The sequence below is a fragment of the Schistocerca cancellata genome, chromosome 3 (genome assembly GCF_023864275.1).
Source record: "Schistocerca cancellata isolate TAMUIC-IGC-003103 chromosome 3, iqSchCanc2.1, whole genome shotgun sequence".
In the NCBI taxonomy this organism is placed as follows: Eukaryota; Metazoa; Arthropoda; class Insecta; order Orthoptera; family Acrididae; genus Schistocerca; species Schistocerca cancellata.
Genome location: NC_064628.1, coordinates 329,205,610 through 329,214,669, shown reverse-complemented (window position 1 = coordinate 329,214,669; position 9,060 = coordinate 329,205,610).

Sequence of the window (9,060 nt, the reverse complement as noted above, 5' to 3'; positions counted from 1 at the left end):
CCAGTGTCACTTTTCTGGGCCACAGAGTTTCTGACGACGGCATCCGCCCCCTAACTGAACGGGTGGAGGCCATTAGTACGGTGCCTTTGCCCAAAGATTTTCAGGGCCTCCGCCGCTTCCTTGGAACGGTAAATTACTACCGTAAACATATTCCCCGCGCCGCCGACATACAAGCCCCACTGACGGATGCCCTCGCAGGAAAAAACACATCAGGGTCTCGGGCGGTCACATGGACTCCAGGTATGCTTCGCGCATTTGATAATCTAAAGTCAGCCTTACAGACAGCTGTTACGCTTGCTCACCCCATTCCTGATGCTCCCATCTCGCTTACTACAGACGCAAGTGATACAGCAGTGGGGGCAGTACTTCAGCAATCCGTGGGTTCTGTTGTACAGCCGCTCAGATTTTTCTCCCACAAACTGACCGCTTCCCAACGTAAATGGTCGACTTTCGACCGGGAACTGTTTGCTATTTACGCTGCTATCAAATATTTCCAAGACGATATCGAAGGTCGCCATCTCGTGGTATTTACCGACCACGAGCCATTGGTTTACGCTTTCCGTAACCCAGGTAAGGACTCATCCCCGAGACGTTTTAGGCATATGGACCTTATATGTCAGTTTATGAATGACATACGTTACGTCAGAGGCGCAGACAATGTCGTCGCTGATTTTCTGTCTCGGGTGTCGGTTTTATCTTCACAACTGGACCTCAGTGAGCTCCCTAAATTGCAGACAGAGGATACTGAACTCGCAGCATTGCGTTACGATATCAAAACAGGACTCAAACTAGAGTTACGGACACTTCCTGGGTTTTCATCACCCATCTGGTGCGACATTTCAACAGGACGCATACGCCCGGTGATTCCTGCACCTCTCCGCCGGGACATATTTAATAGTATCCACGACTTGGCACACCCTGGCATTCGCGCCTCCGCACGTCTGGTATCTGAACGTTTTGTTTGGCCCGGGGTGATAAAACAGTGTCGCAGTTGGGCACGAGCATGTGTGGCTTGTCAGCGCGCAAAAGTAGGACGTCATGCACAGCCACCCATGGGTACGTTCGATGTGGCAAAAAGAAGATTCCAGCACATACACATCGATATCGTCGGGCCCTTACCCCCCTCAGGCCCCTTCCGTTACATACTGTCCGCAATTGAAAGGTTTACCCGCTGGGTAGAGGTAATTCCTCTCACTACTATCACAGCCGATGCAGTGGCCCGAGCCCTGCTGTTAATGTGGATCTCGCGCTTCGGCTGCCCAGTCTCTGTCACCACCGACCAGGGCCGCCAGTTCGAGTCTGCCCTCTTCCGACAGCTTTGTGAACTGTGTGGGGTGAAACGATTTAGGACTACAGCATACCACCCCCAGAGCAATGGGCTTGTGGAACGCTGGCACCGAACGCTTAAAGCTTCCCTGATGTGCCACGGAGGTGAGTGGGCCGATGCCTTACCATGGGTAATGTTAGGCGTTCGGGCCGCGTACAAAGAGGACCTTGGCGCATCCCTGGCAGAGGTACTGTATGGAGAACCCCTCACACTCCCAGCAGAGTTAGTCGAGCCTTCACTTCCTCCAGATCAAATCTGCGACTCGACATTCGTCGGGCAGGTCAAGGAGCTAATTGCTAACATCCGCGTGCCGCCTCCTCGACCACACACGCCCCCTCCCGTATTTCTGCATAAGGACTTGGCGTCGTGCACTCATGTCATGGTGCATGATGACACCATCCGACCGGCACTCAGACCTCCATATACGGGCCCGCACAGAGTCATATCACGGCGTACCAACACGTTCGAAGTGCTCATTAACAGCACGCCTCAAACGGTATCCGTCTGCCGCCTCAAACCTGCATGGACTCTGGGAGAACTGCCCGATACCCCACCCAGTCAGACCCCATCCCCTGCTGCACCCACCTCGCATGAGGCATCTACCGACAGTCCATGGATGAGCGACGCCCATTCCCACACGTGTGACGTTCCCCACTCCCAGTCGTGTGACAGTGCTACAGGTGCGTGTGACATTCCTATGCAGAGTGATGCGTGTGATGACTTACCCTCCTACAGGCAGCCCCTCGCCTCTCCCCTGTTAGGATTCAGTGATGTATCAGGGACCAGCCTCAGAGCGTGTGATGTCACCGATGACGACTCGTGTGGAGATTCTGTCAACCCGAATAAGGAAGTGGTAGTGAATGTCAACACAGATCTTATTTGCAGCTCTAATGTGTTTTTTGTTATGCAGCCGGGTAATGTGTACATCTTCTACGAACAAGCCAGCTTCCCCAGTGACAACTTAACTCACATTCATCTCCTCCAGTCTGTCCCCTTGCCTGTTGGTACTGACCCATCAACGATCAAAGTCCTACGTACCGCCACAGGCATTCAGATCCGCTATCCTGGCCCCTCACAACCCACCATCCCCTCCCCAGATCCCTCAACTGCTGTACGAGGATTCACCCGGTCAGGCAGGACCATCCGCCCCCCTCGCTGGCTCGAAGACTTCAATTACTAATGTAATGTAATGTAAGGTATGGTTTCTGATTAAACACCCTCTCCCTCCCCCCTGGGTGTTCCCTTTACATGTATGCCCCAATATTTATGTTTGTGCTCCACACTCTAGGGGGGGGGGGGCTAATGTGGCGACTATCGACCAAGTCGCGGGTAATATCTTTGTTTTTGGCAAGCTCTTGGACCCAGTCTGTGGTCGCACGTGAAAGTGTACGGACGTGCACCGAGAATTCAGAATGTAAACAACTGTATATGTGTGCTTACGAGAAATAAAAATAGTGTTTATTACACATGGTGTAGCGTGCATCATTGGATTCGGCAACCCTACAACGCTCACCCATAAATATTTTCCTGTGCCATATTGAGCATCATATGAATCATATTGATCTTCTTTTCTTCTCTTGATCCATCTTATTTTTTGTCTTGCTTCTTTTTAAATTAGCACTTTCTGCTGTGCAGATAACCTCTTTACCTATTTGTACCAAGGATTTTGTAGTATTTCCACTAGATTTTATGCCCAGTGCTTCCAAAAATTAAGTTAGGGAAGCAAAAAATTGCACCATAAACACCAAATTTGAGAGTTGTAATTTGAACAAATACAGTTTTTGATAGCCAGGGCCAAATGACAGACTTCGCACATTCATTTAAATTTTGTTTTCTGCTGAAGACATTTCTCCAACGAAGTACATTTACAAAGATCTCTAAATATACGTATCACTTCTCATGTATTTGCACAAAGTGTCAGGATCAGCTGGGTGAAGGAAATGCTGAGGATTTTCATTTGTGGAAAGGTTATGGAAAAGAGAGTGCATACAGTTTTCTCCATATATTTTGAATTCCCAACATTTCTTCACATGGCCAAGCCATAATAATTCTGTAATTATCTATTTTAACATTTGTCAGGCTACATTTACTACATATCCTCTTACCATGTCCCAACACTATTTTGAAATTTAGTTCGATAAAATTCTCAAATGGGACCCCCTTCTCTTCTGAATGTGCCCAGCGTATTCTAATTTGGAAATTGTGACACTTGGACCATAAGGTTCTTCTGGATATATCTGGTCATAAGCCTCACTGTTACAGGCCTGTAAATACTGTGTGTATCTACCACCTCTATTTGCATCTGAACAAACAATTAAAAATCCTGAGAACTCCTGCTACTTCCATCTCACCACTTGGACCAGCATAATTCTTCTGAGAGTTTTGTTCATCCTCTTTCTCAGTTCGCTGCAGAATCTCTACATCAGTTACCTTCCTGGTATCAAATTATATAGTCATTTAGTGAAGTGTGGGCACATTTCTGCCAGTTGCCATCAAAACATGAACAAATGTATTCATTTTCACTGTCTTAACTTTTCTTGGGTGCTTCTTCAGCTGCTTTCTGCATTGAAAGGTTACATACTTCAGCAACAACACTTCTTATGATTTCATCATAAGTCATAAATTTTGCAGGAGTATTTAGAATGTGAGGCATTGCACGAAAGAGTTTGGCTGCCTCCATCCCCTTACCAACTGATCTAAGACCACAAACTTTTCTTATGTTATACTTGAACAGACTATTTTGCATCTGTGATGCCATCGTTGTAATGACTGCTTCACACTTTGCACAGTTCAATGTCAGTTTTGACACAATCCTTTTATGAGGATAGTGATTCTCTCCCAAAAATATGTGACTATCACACATTCTACGCACAGTATTTTTGGAAATAAAATAACAAAGCATGCTGAAGTTCACCACAGTATTTTCAAATGAGTGTCCATCTCCACCAGCTCACTACGGGGAAAAGCCTTGAAGATGCTGGAACTCTTTCTTGAGGTACTGATTTTCTTTGATCTGACATTCTTGGTTTCTTTCATGTGCCTTTACATATTTATTTCCTCAGAATTTTATTTTAGGAGAGAATTTCTTTACTTGTAACGTTTTTATAAAGATGCGTGAACCCAGAGAAAATATAAATCAACACCTAGCTCACTCACAACAAACTTCACAACAATGCTCCAAAACAATAAAGGCAGGTTTCCACACTCATGAATTTCTTACAGGTACATACCTTCCGCCAACATCGCCTATGAACTTCAGCAGCTGCCAGCAGGTGGAACTGCTCTCATTATGCTCTGGTTCGTTGGACAGTACTGATCCAGACTCTTGCGTTTCTTTATGTGAAAAGTTAGTATCATTCCAGAATACTTGGCTCGGTCTTCAACTAGGTAAATAAATACTTTCTAAAGTGGCAAATTGTTTCTAAACAGTGCAACATGAACAACTTTTTAGCATTTAACAACTGTTTATAGTCACTATTTGTAACAGAGTTACACAACACCATTTGAAGTGACGAAACGGATTAAACATTGTTGTAACTGGGGGTGTGATGTTGCTAAGGCTAATTTTACTGCAGAGCAGTCAATACTCTGAGTGTATTTTTTATTTTAGTATAATGATAATTTTTACTTTAGTCATTGACAGTAAATATCGCGATGAAATGGAAACTCATTTGTGGTTTTAGAGATTTATAACTTCTCTTGGCTCTCATTAAAATCCAAACAAATGTAACTGTTTGTACTAGGGCTGTCATTGAGTAATGACTGTTCCATACAGTAGCACAAAGACTAATTACAAAATTAAGTACTATACCGGTAAAACAAACTTATATTTATAGCACCAGTGACAGATCAGATCCTTGACTAACCCTGAAAATGAAAGCAAAGCTGAACTGCTGAGACAAAAACTACTTTCTGATGTACTTTCAGTGTATTGAAGCTAACATAAAAATTTAAAAACAGTGGTTTTTGGAATGAAATACTTGTATTGCAGTGACCCCAGGCACCAGATATTTCAATGTTACTTGTAATTTAACGCAAGTTGGAATGGTATCTTACATACGTGTATTGGACTTACACTGATCAGCCAGACCATTATGACCACCTACCTAACAGACGATATGTCCTCCTTTACAAAGGATCAATAAGGTCTTGGTGAGTCGCTGGAGGGAGTTGGCACTACACAAGTCATCTAATTCCTGTAAAATTCGATCAGGGGGCGATGAGCTCTGACACCACATTCATTCACGTTTCAGATGTTTTCGATTGGTTTCAGATTTGGCGAGTTGGGGAGCCTGCACATCAATTGGAACTCGCCACTGTGTTCCTTGAACCGCTCCATCACACTCCTGGCCTTGTGACATTACACATTATCTTGTTGAAGAATGACACTGATATTGGGAAACATGATCGTCATGAAAGGGTGTAGGTAATCTGCAGCCAGTGTATGATACTCTTTGGTCGTCATGGTGCCTTGAACGAGCTTCACTGGACCCATGTATGCCCACGTGAATGTTCTCCAGAGCAAAATGGAGCAGCCGCTAGCTTGTCTCCATCCCACACTACAGGTGACAAGGAGCTGTTCCCCTGGAAGCTGGTGGATTCGCGCCCTCCCAACGGCATAATGAAGAAAGTACCGGGATTCATCAGACCATGTAACGCTCTGCCATTGCTCCAACGTCCAGTGCCGATGTTTATGTGCCCATTTTGGTTGTAGTTGCCAATGTTATACTGTTAACACTGGCACGTGCATGCATCATCACCTACAGAGACCCATCATGGTGTGTTCGATGCACTGTGTGTTCAGACACACTTGTACTCTGCTCAGCATTAAAGTCTGATATTAGTTCCACCACACTTCACCGCCTGTTCTATTTTACCAGTCTGCCCAGCCTACAACGTCCGACATCCGTAATGAGGAGTGGCCGCCCAACCCTACGACATCTGAACCTGGTTACACCTTGGTTTCGCCACTTGTTGACGACACTCACCACAACACTCCTTGAGCACCTGAAATGCTCGTGCTAAGCCTCCGGGCCATCACAATCTACCTTCAGTCAAACTCAGATAGATCCCACGTCTTCCCCATTCCACAAACGGAGAGCATGCTCATTGGTACTACATGCGCCATGGATATGTCTGACTAGAAGTCATTCTTTGCCAGGTGATGCTGCTATCACCTGGATAAGTTTGTATCGAAAGTAGTTTGGTGGTCGGTATTGAGATATGGTCTATGGATAACATGTGGATTATTTCTTAGTAATGTAGATCTTCGTTTGTTATACACTTGTATTTATTTATACTAAGTAAAATAATTTGAAATATTGTATTTACGTCTTATATGTATTCTGCTATGTGAAGTATCTACCACCATCATCATCTTACCATAATTTTTAACTGAGTTTTCGTACATCATGATACACTTTTTTGTACAAAATGTATGATGTATAGGACTAATAATAAATAAGTAAATAAATAATGTTCTGGCTGGTCAGTGTGTGTAAAGAGCCAGAAATACGGCTCAAAAATATTTCAAAATTGATTTTTCTCATTCGAAAATGATTTTCAAACGTTATGTCGTCCTCGGCAGATAGCTTCCTTACTAGCATATTGGATGTCCCAAAATTATTCCTACAAGTCGTCCATTTCCATACTCAACATATGTGTGTCCGAGTTTTGTTCATCGATATCAGTATAAACTCTCCCGCTAAAACCTCTAGTATGAATAAAGTAGGGTAAGCAGCATTTGCAACTTCGACGTGTGGGAACGGTAATGTACTTGTTAGCCTAGTGGTATGGGGAAGCAACTGTAAGAAATTAATGCCTGTGGAAACATGGCTCAACAAACGCGATCGGAACAGAGGGTATCGGTTTCAAGAATTTCAAGAATTTTATTCACCATATATCATTTTACAATGATATTGGCTTCGTCATACAAGATGTACTAGTACATACAGAATAACAAAATAAACTTCTGTCAATACATTATAAATACATTTGAAGCATGGCAGTGTACCAAATTACAAACGATAGCTTTTAAAAGCTAACGCAACAAGCTATCTTATAATCTAATATAATATGGTATTTTATCGTTTATAGTATAAACTTTGTAATTACACACGATTAACCACAGCACAAAATAATATGTTTAACTACAGACAACTTTTACATGCTTATATTCTCCTCAGGCATCTCAAAGAATTCTTTAATGTCATAGAATGGATGATCTGACAGCCAGCTGTACCACTTAATTTTAAAAGAATTTGTAACCATAGACTGAACATGAATTGGCAGTTTATTGAACATTTTGAGTGGATTAACTTTGTGGGAATTTCCTGTTCTCGCTAATCTGTGGTGCAGTATGTCTAAATTACCGTTCGCCCTGGTGTTGTGTTCGTGTATTTCCTTTCTGGCAATAAATTCTGAAATATTATTTTTAATATAGAGTACAGACACATAGATGTATAAATTTATAATTGTAAGTATTCAGAGTCTGGAGAAAAGAGGACGACAGTGCTCCCTATGATCTCTTTTACATATTATACGTAAGACTGTTTTTTGTAATTTCGATACGTTTTTGATGTGAGGGGAGTGCCCCCATATAATAAGACCATATGAAATATGTGACTGGAATAGCCCAAAGTATGTCACCCTAAGGTACTCCAACCTCACTACCTCCCTTAGTTTCAAGAGAAGATAGGAGATACAGAGTAGGGAATCTTGACCAGCGAGTTCTATACTATTGAGCTCACTGATCTCGACATGAAAAAGCAATAGATGCCCAAAGACCTTGTAAAAAATATAGATGCCGCAAATGGCTACGAGAAATATCAAAATCGGTGCAATTTTCACTGCTTTGTACAAAAAAGAGGGCATGGCATTTAAATGAGGGATCGCACAGAGCATCAAGAAAATAATCACAACTCACGAAAAATTTGTGCCGTTTATATGAAACAAAAACTGTTTTACATGGGGATTAGCGGGCTTTTCAAACACGTTTTTTTAAATCATTTGCCTTCTGTCTCCCCTTAACAACCCATGTTCTTGATCAATTCCATGTGGTAAAGTGCTAATGAAATATAGACATACAAACACATCAAACAATATTTATAAGGAAATAAATAGAGGCTGTTTGTATTATCTATGTTTTTTTCCCTTGTGTAGCTAATAACGTCATATACAACTGGATTTTTTCCCCCTGTCAGAACTTACTTTTTCATTAAAATTTTGTTAAACGAAAATTGCTTCTTTCATTTATATGTATTTATTTATAAATATCAGCTCCGTTCTGTTACTATAAAGCTATAATAATTTTTCGTTTTCAGATATCTGACTCCGCTTATGAAAGACCATGCAATGGAAAAAAAAAGTCCAAGTTCGCCACGAAAAGAAAGCACAGTAATGTTAAGAAGGTAAAAAAGTACAAAATTCAATACTATAACCCACGAAAACAGGTTCACTTGCGACATTAACAGACGACCATACTATGAAGACTTTCCTCCCAAAAACCTTAACGTGACGTTAAGTCCCATGATGTGATAGTCCGTTGAAGGCCTGCATGAGTGCCGCCGTTTGAAATGTGTTTTGGAATATTGACCAAATTCAACGAGAATTGAAGTTACTTTTTGTTATGTAATATGGTGAACTAAAACTATGCCATACATCGCGAGCTAAATAATTTGACTTTTATTAACCATCTTTGACTGATATGAACAGTAATTTTTACTGTCAGTTTC